The 16,213-nt window shown below is 37.8% G+C and overlaps 1 long non-coding RNA gene across 1 annotated transcript in view; it reads right to left on the bottom strand.

The window, feature by feature from the left end:
• Nucleotides 1-371: 371 nt before the first annotated feature.
• Nucleotides 372-16,213, bottom strand: part of LOC110679507 — a 259,908-nt gene continuing 244,066 nt past the window's right edge. The window contains exon 2 of the long non-coding RNA XR_002502539.1: nucleotides 372-1,141. This is a non-coding gene — a long non-coding RNA (uncharacterized LOC110679507). The remainder of the gene's footprint in view (nucleotides 1,142-16,213) is intronic.

The following is a 16,213-nucleotide window of genomic DNA, read 5'->3' as shown; positions in this document are numbered from 1 at the left end:
TTGTGTGTGTGTTTGTTCTGAAAGGTGCGTGCCTGTGTGCGCTTCCAGTTGCTTCGTTTATGCGCTGGTTTGAATGGTTGACGAACTAGTCGTGAACTCACTCGAGGGTTGATCACAACACGTGTCTCGTTCTAGGTTGGAAATATTTTCTTTTAAAACACAAGGACAGCTCTACACGTACACGTACACTCACTACCGACAAATAATCGCTAAGAACATACGACTAGCTGAGACAACGATCTTCTAACAATGCACTACGAATTAGTCCGGACTTTGTTGGTTTTCGGTACAGTGAACTTCCAAATGTGCCGCCGAAATGTATCACAAGATAAGTCGATGTAGATGATTTAGTTTCCTCCGGAGCACTTCTGCTATCTCTTTCTCGGTTGTTTTTTTTTTTTTGCTTTCCGCTAGCTAATTCTTATGGCAATTAAAACGAAGACTAGAGGTACTTCTACGACCGCTCTCTATCCAACTCTTTTTCTCCACTTTTGCTAAGATTAAAAAATTAATTCCTTCGCAAGTTACTCAGGAACGGACGTTTTTTGGCTTCTCTTTCTGCTTCTCCTCTAAGACTACGCTGAGTAAGAGTAAGTGCGGAGTGACTGGCTGATAGACAACTATTCTGCCTTCTTTCGCGCGTCAGAGGAGGATAAATTTCTTCCTGGTGCTTCTTCTAGCGCAGAAATCTCGCTCAAATACGGACGAAAGCTTTGATTGTCCTTGGGAAGAGTTTTGCCAGCTTTCTTGTAACTCGTAATTACTCGTTTCTGCACCGTTGGATCCTTCTGTGTGGCAAATCAGATGCTCTTACGAGTTTTGTGGCTGCTTCTTGGGTTTGATGAGCTGATTTTTTTTCTGATGTTGAATGCTAGCTGCTGCTGCTGTAGAAGATGCAAAAAGCACAAGCACAACTTAGCTTCTATGTTCTTCTGCTGGCAAGGTGGTGGTGAATACAAGGAGCGATTACTTTTTTGGATTGCAAGCGGCGGGAGGCGTCTAGCAGATGGGTGATGGTGGGGGCAAAAGCGCTGCTAAGATGAGCCTTCTCGATTGCTGGATGGCGGAGCTTGGATTGAAAGCTGCTACGGGGCGGGGCACGTTAAGCTTCTTGCGTGGGTGTGTGGGAGAAACGCACTGTCTGTAAAGAGAAAGAAACGAGGCACGGATTAGCGAAGGCGAGAATCAGTGGAAAATCTGCTGTAATTAAGTTGAAAGGGGTTTTTACTTCAATGGGTTGAACAATATATGGGCGGGCGATTAAATTGGTCGGGTGAATCGTTTGTTGGGATAGATGAATCCTTGTTGAAGAGAAAATATAGCCGTTGAGTAGATTTATTTATAGTTACGAATGATAGGAAAATTAACTGAAAAATCCTTTTGAATTATTTTTCCACAATTGGGACAGCAATTGTCATACATACTTGAAATGATACAAAACCATTTGCTTTGAAAACATATAATTGGTAATAGATAAGACCTTGAATCTCATAACTGGAACTTTTCTCTACGGGAGCACCCTGTACCCCTTGATGAAGCTACATGTCAAGAGAAAAATAACTATTTTTTCTACTATTGATTCCTCTACGATCCTTGTTTGAACCCGTGCCTTCGATTATTCGTTGGAACCGTTAGCGAAAGCTAGCGGTGGTTGTCTTTCTTGGACATCGTCTTGGGAAAAAAGCTCTTATTAGGTCTCGTCTTCTGTCGTTTATTCACTAAACATGGTTGCAACTACAAACAAAAGGAAGGGTGAATCTCTTAATTCACAACATCCTTCCAAAAAGTGGAATTTAGAACTGTCACTAAACGTGGCAAGAATGGATGAAAGGACGTTTCTCCGGAATGCGAACTTTCTTCTGAGGGTGAAATGAATAATATTGATAATTGTATCGAAATGAGCAATCAGTTCGATGGTCTAGACAAATTTTCCGAACACCAAATCGAAGCAGCCTCTAGCCCAGGCTCTTTGATTCAAGTGAGGAATCAGAAAGTACCGCCTATCGTGGTCAGTTGTTCCGAATTTGGGGGATTTAGGCAGGGGATCTTGAACTCCATTAGAGGAATCAAGGTCGCGTTTTGCCGGAAACTCTTAAAGATCGCGAACTTCTTCTCAAACATCTTGAAGAGAAGAAGCACAATTTTTTTACTTATGACGACAAAACTGAACGTTTGTTCAAAGTCACCTGAAAAGATCAAAAATGGAATAAATGATTCACTAGGAATTTCCCCAGTCCAAGTAATCATTATGCAAAAGAGAACCCAATCCGGCATTGTTCGGAAAGGGCTTTCTCAAGAATATTATTTAGTTCACTTTAACAAAAAAGATCTAAATAATATTAAGGCTTTAGAAAAAGCTAGACTTACGTTCGATGTCCGAGTGCCATGGGAATATTTCCAGAAACCTGAAGGAAATTACCAGAACCTCACTCAGTGCCGTCGGTGCCAAAAGTGGGGTCATGGTACAAAAAATTGCCGCAAGGATGCTAAATGCATGATTTGTGCAGGCTCTACTCACGCTAAGGACGTCTGTCTAGTGAAGGAAGATACCACCAAGTTTATATGCTCGAATTGCGGGGGCAATCATAAGTCAAATTTTTGGGCTTGCCCTTCGCGTAGGCGAGTCGTCGAGGGGCTCGTGCCAGGCCGATGAACAGTAATATCCGTTACGATAACGGTCGTTTCCGGAATTTCCCTGGTAGAGTATCAAACAATGCTCATTTTTCAGTTAACGATCGCTTGATTAGGAATCATACCCATCAGGTAGATCATAATCATGCTCATTCACAAACTAATTTTAATCCGTCGGGTAGCCGTTCGAATCTTTTAATTTCGAATGAATTTACCTAAGGAAAATCCTTTGCCAATATCGTAGCAGGTTATTTGAACTCGTCCCCTGTTCATACTCTGAGTACTCATTCTAAATGTTTCAAATCAAATGGAATAAACCCTGCCCTGTCACAGGTAACTTCTACTCCACCTCTTCGTCTACCGCAAAATTCTAACGGGAAATCATCAGATAATGTACCCACTTCAAGTGATATGTCTGCCTCTGATTTTAATTTTCTAACTGAACAATTTAATCTAATGATTGATGCAATGTTCAAAGCCACCACTATGACTGAAGCAGTCCAAATTGGTGTAAAAATTACTAATCAAATTGTTATTGGATTACGTTTTTCTAATGGATCTGGAAATATTCTAAATTGGAATGCTCGTTCTTTGAATGGTAAAGAGGACGAGCTGTTTATTTTTTTTACAGTAAATATTGTGCATATAGCAGTTATTGCCGAAACCTGGATCCAAACTAAAAAAAGATCCTAACTTTTTTGTTTATCGTAATGATCGACTTGATGGGACATGTTTGGGAGTTGCAATCATCATTCATAGGCGTATAAAACATCAACTGTTTTTGTCATTTGAAACTAAAGTTTTTGAAACTTTAGGTGTTTCAGTCGAAACAGAGCTTGATAAATATACTTTCATAGCTGCCTATTTGCCTTTTCAATGTTCTGGACAGCAAGTTAATTTGCTTCAAACTAACTTGTGAAAATTGACTCGCAATAAGTCAATTTTTTTGTCATTGATGACTTTAACGCCAAACATCGGTCATGGAATAATTCTCAAAGTAATTCCAACGGCAGAATTTTATTTGATGAGTGCTCTTCAGGATATTTCTCAATACCCTGATAGCCCTACATGTTTTTGCTCTTCTAGAAATCCATTTATGATTGACTTGGTCTAAACCGATTCTACTCATCTTTGTAGCCAACTGATTACTCATGCTGATTTTGATTTTGTTACATTTCAAATATCTCATGAAGCGATTCTCAATCCTATCAGCTCCACTTTCAATTATTTTCAAGCAAACTGGAATATAAATGAATCATATATTGACTCTAATCTTGATGTTAACATTTCTCTACAAATAAAACTTGATATTGACAATGCTCTTGAAACTTTAACAAATTGCATTGTTGAAGCCAGGAGCAATTCAGTTCCAAAATGTGAATCCGTGATTATAGACGATGATCTTAAACTCTTGATCCGTCTTAAAAACGTGAGGAGAAGGCAATTTCAACGCACTCGCGATCCTGCTATGAAAATTATATGGCAGGACTTGCAGAAAGAAATCAAGAAACGTTTCGCACGATTAAGAAACAAACATTTTGAAAATAAAATTTCTCTATTGGACCCTGACTCTAAGCCCTTTTGAAAATTATCTAAAATTTTGAAAAAACCTCAGAAGCCACTACCGGCATTTAAAGAGGAAAACAAACTATTACTAACCAATTGCGAAAAAGCTTAAAAGCTTGCTATGCAGTTTGAAAGCGCTCACAATTTTAATTTCGGACTTATTAGTTCAATTGAAAATCAAGATACTCAGGACTTCGAAAATATTCTCAATGAAGAGAACGTTTTCGAAAATTCTTGGGAGGCTGATTTGGAAGAAGTGAAAAATATTATTGAAAAATAAAACATATGAAAGTTCCTGGCGATGATGAAATTTTATACATCCTTATCAAGAAACTTCTAGAAAGTAGCTTATCATTCTTAGTCGATATATTCAACAAATGTTTTCAATTAGAATATGTTTCTGATTGTACCCCGTTTGGCATAAAGTCGTTTGGCATAATGGTCAGTTGGCATAATGGCCGTTTGGCATAATTATTGATTATTAGATTAGATATCGGCATTGTTAAGCTTTTACCGAGATCAACCCCACCGAGCCAATAGCAACAAATTTTGGTAGGTTCCAAACAAGCGTGGAGTTCGTTCACAGATTTTCCAAGCTAAGAATTTGAAATTTTTTTGTGACATTGGAGAGCATTAATAAATAAAACTCGTGACGAGTCTCTACATCTCAGAACATAGAGTATCTTTGAGCTTGTTGGGTTATACACATTTGAAAACAGTTGAAATTGGCAAAGAAAGTTCGCAGTTATTCATCAATGGAACGCTCATAGAATGTTTCGCTGCAGATCAAACTCTGTCCTAGTTTGGACGTAACACACGATAAAAATTACTTGATAAAAGAATTGATTATTTTTGCAAAATATCAAATGCTGTAATCCAAAGATCTATCAATGCGACTTAATGTTAAAATAGCCTATATACGAGAGTAGATTATTTTTCGTTTAGAATGTTTGAGGCTCTAACGCAAAAAAAATCTTTTCACAGCATATCTCAAATGAACAACACATCTTTAAAAGAAAATATTTGTGGCAAAACTTTTCAACGGTTCAATATAAATTCTAATTTTGGAAGTGTACATCGAAAATATCGTCTATTATCGAGAGAACGAAAAATTTGTGATTAAATTAATATTTTTTCCAGCATATCTCGGAAGGAGATCACGCGTTTGTCCAAAAAAAAGTATATGTTGAATATTGGCAGGTTCTAAAGTAATTATCATTCTAACAACACATCTGGCAAGAATTGATAAAACAGCAAAATATAAAAACGGGTCACATTAAGCTTAACTTAAAAATAAAATTTAAAACAGTACAAATATAAAGAACAGCCTATTTTTAAAAGAAGGCAAAATTAACTACTAAACCAATAGAAGAATGGACGCCAAAAATTAGTAGGTTCAGAATCATCGACGTGATTGTGCTACTGTTCCCGGAATGCCATTTCTCCAAATGACTGGTTTCCCCGAAAAGTAGTGACGAGAAAGAACTATGAACAGTCAAAAGAAAGGAGTATTCTGTCATTCTCGGCTATACACATGTTGGCAAAAATGCTGATGAGAGTAAAACTCGAAAGAATCGCCAATTAAATAAAGAAGGGTGCATATTAGATGGCCAGTTCGTTCACCACCCTGAAATGTACACTCCCGTGTAAAAGTTTGGGTTCACCCCCTAAAAAACATGCAAAAGTGTTCAGTCCATATCTCTGTGATTACACGTCCAATTCAAACTCTTTAAGCCGCATTCGAAAGGCAAAGAATTATTCTTACTTCGTATGTTTTTATCCAAAAACATTCTTTGAACTTTGTATACTAAATTTGTTATTAAAATTGTGACATTTTTAAAAAAACACACTGAAAATACATTACCGATTTCTTCAGCATTGGATCGACCAAAATTTTAAAACAAGGTGTCTTTAGAATCATAATCTTATATTCTTTGGAGAGCACTCATGAAATTTTTGCGGAAAAATCGGAAAAGTATTCAAAATAAATGAAACAGTCAGTCAAGTCATCGTGCAAAAGTTTGGGTTCACCTGAACTTACTTAAATCTGTGAAATCACGAACCAATCATGTACGCGCCATTATTTGCGCTCAAAAAAGCTTTAAACTATTAAAATCGGTTGAAAAATGGCAGAGATATTGACAAAAATGACGTGCGTGTGGCTCAGGTGAACCCAAACTTGTGCACGATTTGCATCATGCTGAGGGGTGAACCCAAACTTTTGCACGATGACTTGACTGACTGTTTCATTGATTTTGAATACTTTCCAGATTTTTCCACCAAAATTTCGTGGGGTCTCTTCAAAGAATATAAGATTACGATTCTAATGATACTTTGATTTAAAATTTTGGTCGATCCAATACTGAGGAAATTAGATATGATTTGTCAGTGTGTATTTTGAAAAATGTCACAACTTTAAGTACAAATTTAGTATATAAAATTGAAAAAATGTTTTTGGAAAAATACATACAAAGTAAGAATAACTCTTTGCCTTTCGAATGCGGCTTAAAGAGTTTAAATTGGACGTGTAATCACAGAGATACGGACAGAACACTTTTGTATGTTTTTGAGGGGGTGAACCCAAACTTTTGCACGGGAGTGTATAAAGCTACGACAATTATGAGTGCTAAAAACTTTTCGGGAAAGTGAGCTAGTCGGGGAAACGGGATATTCAGGGAACTGGCATTCGGGGAAATGACATTCGGGTCAAAGAAGCCCAACCCATCGAAGTAACTGCAGTAATTGATTCCTCTTTTCGCTGGTAATTTGAGCAGATAAATGTTTTCGATTGCCGCTCTTTTGCCAGTTGGAAACAAAAAAATACTTAATAAAAATATAGCTCCAAAGAACAGCCTATGAATAAAAGAAGGTGAAATTTCTTGAAATTTAAATTAACAGTTTCCATACCTATAATTATGGATACATCATATTTGGAAAAAAGAAACAATTAAAAGAAGGGTAAATTTGTGCTAATTATATAAAAATCTTCAGTGCAAATAATTTGTTCCAATAGCGAAACTAAGAAAAAGAATTAATATTTGAAAGAAGGAACATTTCTGGATAAAATATAAAATACTATTGGCAATAACTTTCCTAATATGCTTAAATTTATTCAAGAGTGAATGATTGTTGAAAAAAGTGTTATAGTAGTGTAGATTTTGTATCAATTGACTCTTAAACAAGTCAAATGTCATCATAAATGTCATCATCATCAATAGAAACGTGAAAACGGAAAATTGAGAAATTCTTGGTTTCAGACTCATTATCCCAAACGACTATTATGCCAAACGACCGTTATGCCAAACGGCTTTATGCCAAACAACTTTATGCCAAACGACTTTATGCCGATCTACCAACTATTTTTTGTGACAAATGGAAAAACTCTAAGGTTCTACCAATTTTAAAACCAGACAAAAATCCTGCAGAAGCTTCTAGCTATCGTCCAATCAGTTTGCTCTCCTCCATCAGTAAACTTTTTGAAAAGGTCATTTTGAACAGAATGATGGCCCACATCAACGAAAATTCAATTTTTGCTAATGAATTTCACCACATTCGACCACTCATCATAACGTGTAACAAATTTGATCCGTTCCAACAAATCTGAAGGCAATTCTACTGGTCTTGCACTTCTAGACATAGAAAAAGTATTCGACAGTGTTTGGCATAAAGGTTTGATCGTAAAATTAAAAAACATTAATTTTCCAACATATATTGTTAGAATAGTTCAAAGTTATCTGTCAAATCGTACCCTTCAGGTTAATTATCAGAACTTCAGATCTGAAAGACTTCTTGTAAGAGCTGGTGTTCCTCAAGGCAGCATTTTGGTACCAATATTATACAATATATTCCCATCTGACTTACCTGAGTTACCTCAGGGATCTCAAAAATCCATGTTTGCGGATGACACAGGTCTCTCCGCCAAAGGATGAAGCCTGCGTATCATCTGTAGTCGATTGCAAAAAAGTTTGGATATTTTTTCTTCATACTTGCAAAAATGAAAGATTTCTCCTAATGCTTAAGTTAGTTAGTTAAGTTAGTAAGATAATTTAAAACCTTTTTTTCTCTTAAAAGCAGGTGAAATCAACTCACCTGTAAAAATCTGAACTGCTACGGCAAATTAAATGTAATATGTCGTTAACAAAATGTTAATAAAATCTTATATTTGTTTAACCAAATTAGGATGATAGTGTTGTCTAATAACACAGAATACCTAGATATAAGAAGTTAATGTAATGTTTGAAATAATACTAATAAAGAAATCAAAAAACAAATAAATATTCAAGTTATAAAATATGATTCTTAGGGGCCCAGATAGCCGTAGCGGTAAACGCGCAGCTATTCAGCATGACCAAGCTGAGGGTCGTGGGTTCGAATCCCACCGGTCGAGGATCTTTTCGGGTTGGAAATTTTCTCGACTTCCCAGGGCATAGAGTATCTTCGTACCTGCCACACGATATACACATGCAAAAATGGTCAATCGGCAAAGAAAGCTCTCAGTTAATAACTGTGGAAATGCTCATAAGAACACTAAGCTGAGAAGCAGGCTCTGTTCCAGTGGGGACGTAACGCCAGAAAGAAGAAAAGAAGAAGAAAATATGATCCTCAGTGAATTCTTCGAAACTTTTTTATTGTTTTCAAACTACCTTTGAAGCTTTGATGATGATATTTTCTTCAAAATCAAGTCAATGAAAAAATTTTAGAATATCACATTTGCCTCAATCCAAAACTAGTCTCAGTTTAAAGTTGGTTTCTCCAAATTTTTCCTCATTTTACTAGAACAATAGTTTTTGTTTGACCATAACTCTCCGATTCCATTTTTTACATGCTTTCGCTGCTAATTTAAATGTTTTTAAACTATCACTACTGTATACAACACATCCATTTGAAAAATAGTTATGAATTAGTTTTTCAACGAAAACTACCCAAAAACAAGTTTTTTTTTATTGAAAAAATCGAATTTCTTCGGATTTATCCAAATTTTTCGCTGGAAATTAATTTTTTATTATTATATTGAAATTTATAAATTACCCTGTTCTAACTAAAAGGTTAGAAAATTGAGAGAAATCAGACTCGGGTATGATATTGGCATTTGACCTTCAAAAATAAAAAAAAATGTGTTTTTTGTCAAAAAAAAAATGTGTCTTTGAAAAGTTTTTCCCAAATCACTTAGCCAATAATTTTTTTAATTGATTTTTTTTTATTTTCAAAAATAACAAAACCAGCAATAAAAGCATATGAAAAGATTTGACATCAGTTGAATATTTATTGAATTGTGACAAAACACAAATATTTTTTGGTAATACAGTATCGGACATATAAAATGCAGCCGTTTCTCAACCGATTCTTTTTATTTTTTCTGTGATGAACTACAAATTTTCTCAATTTTTGAAAACTGTTGAAAAAGTTGTGTGAAAACTATGGGTTTAAAAGTTACAGATAGGTTGAATGTTGACATAAAAAAGCACCAAGACGAAAAGTGATGTATCAGACAAACTATGCTTCGTATTCTTCGTAATTTTGTCCTTATTACTCAATAAACAAATGCGCTGAAGATCTTGGTGTCAGCGCTACGACGCGAAGTTTTTCTGTTACATCACTTTGTGTCTTGTTGCATATTTTATGTCAACATTCAACCTATCAGTAACTTTTGGATAAATAGTTTTCACACAACTTTTTCAACAGTTATCAAAAATTGAGAAAATTTGTCGATCGTCACAGAAAAAATGAAAAGAATCGGATAAGAAACGGCGGAGATATAGCTATCTAAAGTTGACCATTCTGTATGGGAAAACGGCTTTGGTGCATTTTATTTGTCCGATACTGTATAAGAAAAAAATCGAGTAAATTACTTTTAGCCTAGCCTTAGTTTTAATTTGAGATCTTTTTTATGTGCACAAGCTTTTTAAAATTGAATTCTGAATAAAATTTTGCTAAAAACTTTAAAACTGGTTTAAAAATAACAAAGTCATGATAACTCATAACTTTACTGAATGTCTTCCTCTAAATCTTAATATTTTTTGCTCAAAATTTGACGTTTCACTTTTTATGTGAATTGAATTCAGAAGAGCGCACGAGTTTTTATTTTTATTTTTGAACTTTTGAAATATAAGCCGCACCCTAATATACGTTTATTTCTATTTCACTTCCCCACCGCAATCCGATTTCTCCTTGAGCACAGTAAACCCAAAGTAATTCACTGTTCCCTGACACCATCGATGCATCGATCGCAAAAGTTTTCCCAAACCAATAGTGAATAATCTCTCCGAAAGCCGGAAGCGGTCGTCTGGCCGACGACCCGCAAAACAAAAGTCTGGAACCGAACCGAGGAGCAGAGCTGTCCCAGTACGATATTGATTCTTGAACTGGTACAAATCTCTGTGCCAAGATTGACGCTCAGTTCCACCCGGCAGGCTTCAGTTACTAGTAAAATATAAGGGGAGGGGATTCGATTCGTCCCAAGTAGTATTTTGGGTTTTTTTCATGGTTCTAAAATTACTTGCTGAATCTTTAAAACCATGATAAAACAAAAATTGTGGCTAGCAGTCCCTTAGAAAACCTAAAGGTTTTATTAACCATTTTCTTAAGAGTTAACTAAGACCAATAAAACTAAAATTGTCTAAACGTTTTATTAGCTATATTTTTAAGTATAATCTAGGGCAAAATATGAAAAATTTCGATTTTGACTAAAAATTTCAGAAAAAAATATGTTTTTTATTTAATTGAGCACTATGCCCTTCTCCCGTCTACACCCAAACACCCACAAAAGCGATATGAAAGGTGAATTACCAAATGAAAGATCAAACTTTTGTTGCCACTGCAATTGCACACAGACATCATGGCGGCCCAGACTTGGTCTGTCTCCGGAGGTCTGCAGCATCTAGATCGACAATGTTTGCATCCACTGGAGAGATATCGAAATTTGAACGAGTACTGTTTTGCTGTTCGAGGAGTTTTTTTTTTCATGCTGTTCAAAAAGGATCCCATCGTCTGAGTGTCGTCGCTGTCGTCGTCGTCGTCGTCGTCGTCGTCGTCGTCGTTCCGGATTCAATTGAATGGAGAAAATTTAAGTGCATTCAGGTGCTTTCGTCGTGGTTGTGTGTTGTGATTTTCTTTCCGATAGTTGACAGAAGATTGTCTGTTCGGTTCGGAGTCGAGGAAAAGTAAGAAGGGGAGGGAAAATGCCTTTGAAGTGTGCTTTGCTGTGCAGCGATGGTGCAGTGCTTTTTCGGGCGAAATGGTTTGACCACTTCTCTCATCATGTGGATACTTGGTCATTTTCGGAACTTGTAGGGCGAGGGGAAGGGCAGTTTTCAAAGATTACCTACCAAGAGAACGAAACGATGCAGACAGGATACAGCAGCTGTTGCAGCAAGTGCCAATATCGTTTCTTATGACCCATCTTTTCAATGCAACTGATGAAAGAGTCTTTAAAGGGAAGTTGACATTTTCGAGACAGAAAGGTTTTTCCTTATCGTTTGATTTAGCAAAGAATACTGAGAGATTTGAGACACGTTTATCGAACATCTTGAAAGTTTGCGACATCATTTGATTCGAATTTATACGAAACCTCTTTACGAAGCAAAACCATTTCAAAGCGAACATACCTACGTCTATAAAAGCGTTTGCTTTTTAGGAAGGTATTTGTTAGTATCAACAAACCTATTAAATTTTATTCGATACATTAAACCCACAACAAAAGTATGAAAAACACGCGCTTCGACCCTTTTCCTGGCCTTACTGTGTGTTTGAGCTAAACAAAATCGAATGGTTTGGGATGTGATAGAAGTTCATTGTTGTTCTTCAAACGGGATTCGAAATCGACTTCATATTCAAATCTTGGGCATTACCTTCCATCAATAAATTCACCATCCATAATAAAATCATACACCCAACAATAATCATTCCAGAAATTTCGGATTGTTCAATAATCTTCTAGCGACAAACAGAGACACGCTACAACAAACTTTGGCCAGAACCTCCATCAAACAAACAAGACCAGCAACAAATAAGGTCACACTGCGCAATAAATCTCTTAAAAGCGTCGTTTAACATGATCGTAAAAAAAGTTCTCCCCGAGTGACATTGCTTGCCATTGCCGGAATGAGGTGGGCGAGTTCCAACCATACAAGGCATTTATCGGATCATCCAGCCGTCACTCCCACCCACTCCCGTTATTTTCCGCGATTCAATCCAGAAAAAAAAAAACTCCTGGCTGATGTGCGGTTGCAAGCTCCAAAGTAGACAATAAATGAACGAAAATGAACATTGATTGCGCTGATATTACAGATTTATTATCGACGAATTAAAATGGTATCGTTGGACGGAGGAGAGATGGGCTTCACATCGATGACACGCATGGATTTTGTGTTTTTACAGTGTTGGAATGGCATGTTGTAACTCTTGAACTCTTGTAGGTTGAGTGTTCAATCTTTGAGCAATGGCGTACAAACTCCGATTAACTACGGGTCGTCTGAAATACATATGAAACATACATCATGATGATAACATTTATTTGCAAACAAAACTTGATATTGAGAACGCTCTCGAAACATTAGCAAATTCCATTGTAGAAGCAAGGGACATTACAATACCAAAAATGTGGCGTAAAATTCGAATCCGTGATTATGGACGATGATCTTAAACTCTTGGTCCGTCTGAAAAACGTGAGGAGAAGGCAATTCCAACGCATTCGCAATCCTGCTATAAAAATGATATGGCAAGTTCTGCAAGAAGAAATTATAAACCGTTTTACTCTATTGAGAAACAAAAAATATGAAATATAATTTATGAATTGGACCCTGGCTCTAAGCTCTTTTGGAAATTATCAAAAATTTTGAAAAAAAACCCTCGGATGCCAAATCCGGCATTGAAAGAGAAAACAAATTATTACTAACTAATTGCGAAAAAGCTCAAAAACTTGCTATGCAGCTTTTTAATTTAGGATTCACAATTTTAATTTAGGATTCACTAGTTCAATTGAAAATCAAGTTACTCAGGATTTCGAAAGCATTCTCAATCAAGACGTTTTTAAAAATTCCTGATAGACAGATTTGGAAAAATTTAGAACAATAAAAAATAATGCCAAGGTTGTACTAATTTTGAAACCGGACCAAAATCCTGCCGAAGCTTTCTGCTATCGTCCAATCAGCTTGCTTTCCTCTATCAGTGAACTTTTTGAAAAGGTCACTTTGAACAGAATGATTTCTACATCAATGAAAAACCATTTTTTTGCATATGAACAGTTCGGATTCCGACATGGACATTCGACCACTCATCATCTCTGCCGTTTCACAAATTTGATTCGTTTCATAAAATCTGAAGATTATTGTACTGGTCTTGCCGTTCTAGGTTTGATTGTAAAATTAGAACACTTTTTTTTCTTAAGAACATTGTTGGAATAATTCAAAGTTATCTGTCAAATCGTCAAATCAACGAATAATCACCGAGAGAATACGAACCGGGACAATCGGCGACGTAAAGGGACTAGCGATTGGAAGCTCGGTACGTGGAACTGTAAATCTCTCAACTCCATCGGGAGCACACGCATACTCGCCGAAGTGCTGAAGATCCGCGGTTTCGACATCGTAGCGCTGCAGGAGGTGTGCTGGACAGGTTCGATGGTGCGAACGTTTAGAGGTAACCATACCATCTACCAGAGCTGCGGCAACACACATGAGCTGGGAACAGCTTTTACAGTGATGGGTGATATGCAGAGGCACGTGATCGGGTGGTGGCCGATCAATGAGAGAATGTGCAAGTTGAGGATCAAAGGCCGGTTCTTCAACTTCAGCATAATAAACGTGCACAGCCCCCACTCCGGAAGCACTGATGATGAGAAAGACGCTTTTTACGCGCAGCGAGTACGACAGCTGCCCAAGATCATCATAGGAGATCTAAACGCTCAGGTTGGCCAGGAAGAGGAGTTCAGACCGACGATTGGAAAGTTCAGCGCCCACCGGCTGACGAACGAAAACGGCCTACGACTAAAACAAGATCAAAAACACTGTTTTCAGTAAAACTAAGGATCCCATAGCACCAGGGAAGCAGAAGAATGTGGTGTACTCCATACCATGTGGAGCGGCCGATGGGAAAGTCTACATTGGACAGACGAAACGCATGCTGGAAGTGAGAATTGCAGAACACAAGAATGACAGCAAAAAGAGGAATCCAAAATCGGGATTAGCAGTGCACACGATCGAAGAAGGCCATGTCTTTGATTTCGAAAAAACGACTGTTTTGGAACGCATTGAGAACCCAGAGACCAGGATGATCGCAGAGGTCTTCCATATCAAAAAGCAGGGAGAAAGAGAGACCGTAAACCTGCAACGTGAGTGCGGTAATTTCAACTCTACGTACAATGGTCTATTGGCGAGACTGCGTGGAGAGCCACATACACGGACGACTGAGAGAGGAAACATTGACGAAAATGAAACTGGGTGATGAGCAAGATGCGCTTGTTAATTGGGGTTTTGGGAAAACCATTAGTATAGTTGTGACAGACCAAGCTGTAAGGTTGCGTTCAGCATGTTGTAAGTGTTTATGTGAAAATTGAAATGTCCTTTGTAAATTGTAACTGTTTAATAAATGTAATTTTAGGCGTCTGATGAGGGCTGAAGTGAAGTAAGCCGAAACGCGTAACGCAAAATATGCTGTTTTTGTCTGTTTTCACCGAGAAAAGCCAATATATAATATCAAATACGACTAATTAATTTCGCCGCCTCCAAGAATATGTCCATTCGTAGCACCTACTTCCAGCACAGCCTTCCATACCGATACACCTGGAGATCACCACAGCAGACAGAATCGCAAATCGACCACGTTCTGGTTGATGGACGGCACTTCTCCGACATTATCAACGTCAGGACCTATCGTGGCGCTAACATCGACTCTGTCCACTATCTGGTGATGGTCAAACTGCGCCCAAAATTCTCCGTCGTTAACAACGTACGGTACCGACGGCCGCCCCGGTATGACCTAGAGCGGCTTAAGCAACCGGATGTCGCAGCAGCATACGCGCAGCACCTCACGGCTGCATTAACGGAAGAGGGTGAGCTTGATGAAGCCCCTCTTGAGGACTGCTGGAGAACAGTAAAAGCAGCCATCAACGATGCAGCTGAGAGCAACTCAGCAACGTTAGCCGTGAAATACGGAGGCGCATCATCAGTGGAAGTCGGGCCTACTATGGCCTCCACAAGAAGATGCGGTCAAAAAAGATTCACGCCCGCACCAAATGTACCATGTACAAAACACTCATAAAGCCGGTAGTCCTCTACGGGCATGAATCGTGGACGATGCTCGAGGAGGACCTGCAACCACAAGGAGTCTTCGAACGATGGCCAAAGCTGGAAGGATACGATGGGCAGGGCATGTTGCAAGAATGCCGGACAGCAACCCTGCAGAGTTGGTGCTCACTTCGGATTCAGTTGGTACAAGAAGACGTGGAGCGCAGCGAGCTAGGTGGGCGGATCAAATCGATTTGGCGAGCGTGGGGCAGAACCGATGATGGAGAGATGCGGGTATTGTGGCGTGAAATTGTTGATTCAGTGTTATCTGTCTATATGTTAACTAAATAAATGATGAATTTGTGAGAAGACAAGTTATCTGCTGAAATCCAGTTTAACGGAACGGAATGTGATAAATCCTGTAACTGAAATCAACTGCACAGTTAATTAATTTACAAAGATTTCCCCGAAGTTGAAGTTGCAGGCAATTCTCGCCTAAGTAATCTTGCTGTTATAAGGTTTTGAAGTTTTTTACCTTATAACAGCAAGATTCCTCAGGCGGGAATTGCCTGCAACTTCAACTTCGGGGAGGGACGAATGACCTACGTTTGATAAGGTCAAACATTCTAGGGCGCTAATACAGCTATAAAATTTCGATCAATGTCCAGCAGGCCGTTAAAGTGCTCATGACTTCGCAATAATATACATTTAATAAGGTCAATATTTAACAGGGCGTTGATTCAGCTTTAAAAAGTAGAGTGATGTGTTACAGGATACTAACATATTCAGCACTC

The sequence above is a fragment of the Aedes aegypti genome, chromosome 3, assembly GCF_002204515.2.
Source record: "Aedes aegypti strain LVP_AGWG chromosome 3, AaegL5.0 Primary Assembly, whole genome shotgun sequence".
In the NCBI taxonomy this organism is placed as follows: domain Eukaryota; kingdom Metazoa; phylum Arthropoda; class Insecta; order Diptera; family Culicidae; genus Aedes; species Aedes aegypti.
This window is presented reverse-complemented; position numbering and strand designations above follow the sequence as displayed.